We start from the raw sequence: 7,479 nt of genomic DNA on the forward strand, positions 1-7,479 counted from the left end.
GGAGACGGTGCACTGTGAGAATCTGCAGAAGATCACCATGGGTCATAAATATGTGATCTATAGTGATGCAGCCTACCCCCGATGGCCTCTACTCTACAAGCTGTTTGGAGGTGCCGTACTGCAGCCTCATCATGTTGCCTTCAACAAGGCAATGAGCAGTGTTAGGAAAGCTGTAGAGGGGAGGTTTGGCAGCGTAGCACGGGATTTTTCTTTTATTGACTATTTCAAGAACCAAACTTTGAGATGGTAGCAGGTAGGGGGCATGTATAAAGTTGCGCAATGAACTGCCGAACATCTTTGTACAGCTGTCATGTGTCTATCTACTTTGTCTTGTGTCTGCCTCAGTTGGTCAGTACCTTGTGCCTTTTCAGACATAAGTGTCGGCCTACGTCCTGCGGTCAAAAAATGTGGAACTTCTTTTTTTTTTTTTAGGCTGCCTTTCTCAGTAAAATATGGACAAGCATGGCAAGCATTGACCATAGTTGAGGCATTTGTCAACAGTCGCAGAATTCATCTCTGTATTCCTTACAGCAATACTTGCAGCATGCAGTGGTGCATATCTTGTAAATAGGGTAAGTGCACTAGGAAACTTGGACACCAGAAACAAGTGGACAGGAGGCTTGCAGACTCACAACTGGATTTTACTAAGTAAAGATGACACATATAAAGTGCACAAAACCGCATGCTCAATGCTATACTTTTGCTTGCTGTATATATGTCCTCTTTCGGTTAGTAAAATACAGTTGTGAGCCTGTGTACGTCCATGTCCACTTCTATTTCTGTTGTCCGTGTTTTCTAGAACAGTTACTCCATTTCCAAGATGAGCATCACTGCATGCAACAATGCTACCCAAAGATTTATGCTGTTCATTTGTTGACGCTGTTATGCCGAGATGCAGCTTTATGAATTTTTTTTTTTATGTGAGATGCAGCAATATTTATCTCGATTGATTGCAGCAGTGCATGACTACTTTCTCGTTGTTCTCGTCTCACAGTGTTCAGCATGACATGGTGTGTGCGTGGTGGCGTTTAGGGTGGCGTGTGATAGTGTTCGTGTTCAAATGCAGGGGTTTTTGCCTGAGTGTTGTGTGCAGCGATATGACAGCTTCGGTTCGCCATCTCGCTACTTGGCGAACTGAAAGGACGCGATGACTTTGGTTCGGCGTTGTCTCCCATGCTCCTTTGATTGCGTGACCGTCTACCGGTAGACACCTGACAGCTGTGCTCCGGACCAACGGCTTCACTTATTCCCAACGCTGACTTTGAACTGTTAGTGGCACGAGATGCTTGTGACCGCAAATATGCACTAGACCACCAGTCTGAACGCTGTACTTGAGTTGTGCCGCGTGGGCCGTCTCTAGTGTTTCACCCGAACGGCTGTGTGTGCGTTTGTGTATTGTCTAGATTAAGGAAAGGTGGCATCTGAGTTATAAAAGTGTCTATATGTGTGAAGTGCCATCTGCTTTGGCGAACGAGGCGGCGAACCACCACAGCTTGTCTTCGTCAGGCCGTCTGACGGCTTCAGTGAGAACCTGTGCTACCAGATGCAAAAAGTGATGATGCCATTTTATGGCTTTTCACTTCATGCCGCTAATTCACAGCTCATATATTCATTGATCGCATGTACTGCTAGAGTCATTATTCAGAGTTTTTTGTACACTACTGAATTAATTGTACTCTCATTGAGCTGTCATGTTGTCATCATGCCCGAGACGCTTTGCATTGTAGCCCCACCCAGTAGTGCAGCCAGAGCTCGAGTTTTACCAACGTTGGCATCAACGAATGCCGCAGATGCCCTCTCCCTCTGTTTCCGCACTCTTTTTTTTTCATAAACTAAAGTCGCCTTTGAATCTGCTAGATTTTAACCCTGCAAAACTGTGTCTAGTCAGGCCGAAGCTATCACGCATATCTTTCTTTTGTTTTTTTTTTTTTGCAGCTGTGGGTTTCATGGATCCTGAAAATCACTTCGTGAGCCCTTATTTGAGAAACACTAATCTATGATATGCTTTTAGCAATTACCACTATGTAACGGGACATTTTGAATTCCTTTTGGTGAAGTGGTGACCACACTAACAGTGTTTTCAACGTTGTAGCTGAGGCTCACTTGAGAGAGGTTGTGCACATATTTTTTTTTTCGAGTCATTGCATATGTTTACAATTCTAACAATGCAAATATTTCTTAAAATATGCAATTTCGAATTAGTGTAATGCCTTTTGCAGATAATTTTGGACCTGTATTTGCGAAACTGTAGCCTTAGCTACTTATGCACCATAAAATGCAAGAACAGAAACACACCGACAGCATTTGTGTTGCAAAAATGTATTTGGGATTTATTTGGCAAAGTGAACATGGTCGAGAGAGTTTTGGAGAAAATAAACTGGTGCTATCTGCAATGTGATATAGTGCCAGCATAAATAACTTTCATTCTTTCATCAGTGCAATCAGCATCTTGTCAACTGATTGCCAAGATTTCACCAGCTGATCTTCACATGTCCATCTTCACACGGGGCAGTGTTCGTCCATAAAACATCCGTGTTGTATTCTTCTACCTTCCTGGAATTAAAAGGTGCAGTGTTCACAGAAATTACTGTAAAATTAAAGCTGTTATGAGAAAGCTGGAGGTTGTTTAATATTGCTCTCCAGCTGGCATTGCAGTGAATAACTACGCACATGATTATTCATGAAATGTCTGGGCATATGGCATACCCCTATATCATGGCACAGAAGTGCAGCAGTCTCCTCTTGTGAATGCACCTATCGGGGGTGGGATTGCCGCTCCATTTGCTCCATTCTACTCCAAACTGCTTTTCCTGCTCTATCCTGCTCCAAAATGCAATATTGCTTCAAAACTGCTCCAAACTGGCTGTTTTAATGTTCTGCCATCATATTTAGTGCAACACGCAAACAATGTCTTTGCACCAGTAGCAAAGATATAACGCATCTAGCACTGGGCTTAATACAAACGAAATTTTTGTAAGGGAAGGAAGCATGTGGCATAATAAATATTTGTTTGCAAGTAAATTTAATATGAGTCACTGGCGATTGGAGATAATTGCAAAACAAATGCACTGTGCATGTGACGTAGCACCTCCTCTCAGCCTTTTGAATCGCCGGTGGAGAGAGAAGCAAGAGCAGCAAGCGAAGCAAGCGAAGCAGATAGGCGCAAACTACCGTGAGTCGTTCGGAAGGAAGCTTGTCAGACTGGAAAAACCACATGAGTTATTCTAATGGTTGTGTATGGCTTTCCAACACTCTTGAGACGCTTCCTAGTGAGTGACATCTTTGGAGTACCAACCCATAATGATTCAAGTATGATTTTGTCTGCTGTAGGCCCGGCAAGCTTGTTACTGAAAAAGAGGCTCGATAAGTGCCTGCTTGTTCTTAGACCACAACCATTAGAATAACTCATGTGGTTTTTCCAGTCTGACAAGCTTCCTTCCGAACGACTCACGGTAGTTTGCGCCTATCTGCTTCGCTTGCTTCGCTTGCTGCTCTTGCTTCGAATCGCCGGTGGAGAGAGAAGCAAGAGCAGCAAGCGAAGCAAGCGAAGCAAGCGAAGCAGATAGGCGCAAACTACCGTGAGTCGTTCGGAAGGAAGCTTGTCAGACTGGAAAAACCACATGAGTTATTCTAATGGTGGTGGTCTAAGAACAAGCAGGCACTTATCGAGCCTCTTTTTCAGTAACAAGCTTGCCGGGCCTACAGCAGACAAAATCATACTTGAATCATTATGGGTTGGTACTCCAAAGATGTGACTCACTAGGAAGCGTCTCAAGAGTGTTGGAAAGCCATACAGGGCCTATTGCCAAGATTTAACAAATGAGCCCCAGCATTGCTCAAGCAAAGAATGATAGAACTATTGGAAGGAGGTAGTGAAGTAAAAATGCTGAAGGATGAAAAGGCTACCCTTCAGTGCCATCTACGTTTCCTGAAGGCACTACTGACCACTGCTTAGGAATTTATCAGCACAGGCATAGGATCAAAAAGGGATATGCACAAGATAGCAGAAATGTCATGGCCATTAATCTGAGCTCCAAATTAGTGGCATTGCTTGAGTGCATTGAAGTGGTAAATGTGACATTTGAATCTGTCAAGTCAGAATAGGCAAATGCGTTAGGTCACAAGGTCACACTAGGTGTTCAGTTATAAAGCACACCAGCAAGCATTTTGTTTGCTGCTAGTCTGCTCCAAGTTGTTGGCCGTTGTCTTGTCAGAAATGAGTGCGAAGTTGGAGAGGCATTGAACTTGCATAAAAAGGAAGAGCTCATCTTTTTCTGTCAGAAAGAGAAAAACAATTGCTACAATTATCAGAGGCATTTGACCTTAGGAACCTGCTCCAAAACATAATTCAAATGCTCCAAAACTCTTGTCTCATTGCTCCAAAGCTGCTCCAAAACTCTTGTCTCGCTGCTCCCAAAGCTGCTCCAAAATGTTTGAGCCTGCTTCCACCCCTGACCTATGTATCAGACCCATGGATGACTGTCTTTAGTGGTAATGGCACATACCCACGGCGGGGAATAGGCCATGGTATATAGCAAGTACAAAAGGTTCATGGACAAGCAATTGGGTATTTTGATAATTACAAATCTTAAACTAGAATTTCATGGAAAAAAATAAAGGAAAAGAAAAGGCAGTGAATTCTCATTGTAGCAATCTACCTGGTGTGATTATATAGTTGTGAACAAAATTGCTCACGGGTTGTAGGGTATATCCCTTGGCACTTGCCCCGAAGGAGAGGAGAATAAACACAAATAGCATGCCTGACTAATCACCATTTGAACGATCTAACAGTCACTAACAGTGTTTCACAAGGAAGCCTGCTTTGGGCCACTGTTGTTGAAAGTGTTCATCAAAGACATTGCCCACATCGACATATCCATTAAATTTGTCGTACATATATAGGGTGGATCTGGTACATATGATATGGGCATGTCCAGAAATCTAAAATATAAATCGAGAGACAAAAAATAATTTTGGGAAACTACTGTCGAGCTCACGCCCTGAAACTCTGCTAGGTCTAATCCGACTAGCTGACGTCGCCCATGTCCAAGGACTCCAGGCCGTCATCTTTGCGGATAAGTTGCCACCTACCTTGCACCTGTTGGATATTTATTAGTTTTGCCACCACCACATGCAGATGACTGTTCTATTATGACGAGCACAGATGCAGACACGTTGACAAAGCAAAGCAAAGCCTTCCTGTTAACATTATTGTTGTGGTTTCAATCAAACAAACTTAATATAAATTGTTCAAAGACAACGCTAATTATTTTCCCAGAAAAAAAAAAATTTTTAATCGTGCTGTCAGCAATGAGAGCCGGAACATTACAATTGTAGGCTCGCAGAGAATACTAAGTGTCACGTTCAACAGCAATCTACACTGGGACTTGCCTGTTGCTGGCATATGCAAAATATTTTCCATGGTATTTGATGTTATTTTATGTCAGTGAACGCTCCTTCTGATGCACATTGAAAACAAACTGAATCATTTTTTCACATCAACCAATGCATTAAGACCACAGTGGTGGGTGGAGTAAACAATAATATAATTTTGCCATCCTTTTCTTGAGGATAAATAAAATTCACCAAATGGGTAATTGCGGTAGAAATGTCTCTATAAAATATTACTTCTGAGCTTTTGCGTTGATTATGCACATGCACAGCAGCATGCTGCAATGACCTAAGAGCTGGAAATGCATCACGCGTCCAGGCAAACATCACACAAAAGTGTGAAGCCGCAAAAAGAAAACGCATGTGGTAACTTCCCACGCTTTGCCCGATGATGAATACATTCTGGAGAGGGGTGCCTGATGGCACACCACACAGGAAGATACGGTGGCTGTTTGGGAGAAGAGACATGGCCATAAAACCATTACACTGATCCATTAGGAGTTAAGTTCTACAGATGCTGTTTTGATCCGCTGTATGTGGCATCAGACATGCCCTGTGTTTTTCTGGCAGACAGACTCCTTGTTTGACTATTGCAACGCTATCGAAATGAAAAGGGAAGTTTCTATGTCTCCTCGCCTGTTCCCAAGGTATGACTGCAGGAACATTGCTTACCAATACCTTTTGATTGACTGGCTGATTGACCCGGAGAGATGTGCCGAGTTTTATTGGCCAAAGTTCTGTAAGAGGGCTGGATTGATTGTTTAAAGGTTTCTTGTGGAGTAAAAAAAAAAACAATAGCCCTGGGCAAGAGGCTCAATAGTCTACCATTGCTATGAACTTGCTTTTGACCTTTTGCTGTTAAGACCTTTGAAGTATGTACTTAAGGCTGCAGAAGTGCAATCAAATTTTATTGCTTTTGTTCTCTCATCTTCGAAACGTCATTCTTCTCTCAAACCAAAGACTCAGTCATGCCACCAAATGGAGTGTAGGTTCAAAACAGTCTGAGACAAGCATAACAATACACAAAGCATTGCGATGGTCTCGTGAGTGTGCACCATGAACATGAAAATTTGTGAATAATTTGTTCTCCTACTCATTTATTTAATTTATCGCTGCTTTCATAGACCATTGCATTTTGTATAATGCACTGTTGCTGCTGCTGGTCCGTGCATAGTTTTGGCATGAATGCAAAAGCTAACAACTAGGTTCTAGTGCAGTTGTACTAAGCAGTCTTGAGTTTTAAACTATAGTAAGTTGTTAAGGCATTGAGATAAATAAAACTTTTTACAAATTGCTGCTGCTCAAAAAAACGTAAATATGTCCTCACCCCTCAGGGGCACTGACTGTAGGCTTGGTGTTGACGGCAGCGGCTCCACACTGTGCAGACTTGTGGCTGTGCCATGGAAGCAAGCAAACAAATGAAAGAAATAATTATTTCTGCAGCCATGAGATCTTGGGGATTTTTCCGGTGCATAACAACATGCACGAGCTTACTTTAGCACTCTGGCTACACCTTGTACACTGCAGTAAGAGAATCAAGACTGAACATTGCAGTGCTTTGTAAATAGCTGTAACATGTTCAACAAGAACATCGAAGAAAGTAATATAAGAAGTGTTGTCGCTTACTATTCCGGGAGTTGTCATGATTGCTTTCATCATCATGAGTCTCTCTGGGCACCATGTCATTCAGGCACTTGCAGGCTCATTTCATCTGAAAGGGAATAACCATATGAGGCACAGATTATTGGTAATTAACTTGCCAACATAATACAGGATCTAATTGTGCAGCTGAAAGTTGTGCCAGGACACTAGAACAGTGCCACGACGCAGACACTGTTGCCTTCATTCAATGCAATGGTCCTTAACAAGGATCCTTTTTTAATTTTCAGGTGTTTTTATAACACAATGAGCAAACCAGTTCAGCCTCTGCGACTTGTAAATGCTAATAGGACTTCCAGTGCCTGAATGTTTTGTCCAGCAGCATAAAATATTGGCGCACTTCATTTCACGTGCTGACACAGGGACACAAGTTCATAAGCCTGGAGCAAAAAAAAATAATAATAATAATAAATGACCTCTTGCAATATT

General features: G+C 42.4%; 1 long non-coding RNA gene across 1 annotated transcript; it reads right to left on the reverse strand.

The window, feature by feature from the left end:
* Positions 1–2,206: 2,206 nt before the first annotated feature.
* Positions 2,207–7,145, reverse strand: LOC146173780 (uncharacterized). Its single transcript, XR_014701867.1, has 3 exons — positions 7,018–7,145; positions 6,719–6,784; positions 2,207–2,553 (listed from the first exon to the last, which is right to left on the reverse strand). It is a non-coding gene; the product is annotated as an uncharacterized LOC146173780 (long non-coding RNA).
* Positions 7,146–7,479: the final 334 nt, after the last annotated feature.

The sequence above is a fragment of the Amblyomma maculatum genome, chromosome 11 (assembly GCF_055883805.1).
Source record: "Amblyomma maculatum isolate TAMU_Amacu chromosome 11, ASM5588380v1, whole genome shotgun sequence".
NCBI classification, from domain to species: domain Eukaryota; kingdom Metazoa; phylum Arthropoda; class Arachnida; order Ixodida; family Ixodidae; genus Amblyomma; species Amblyomma maculatum.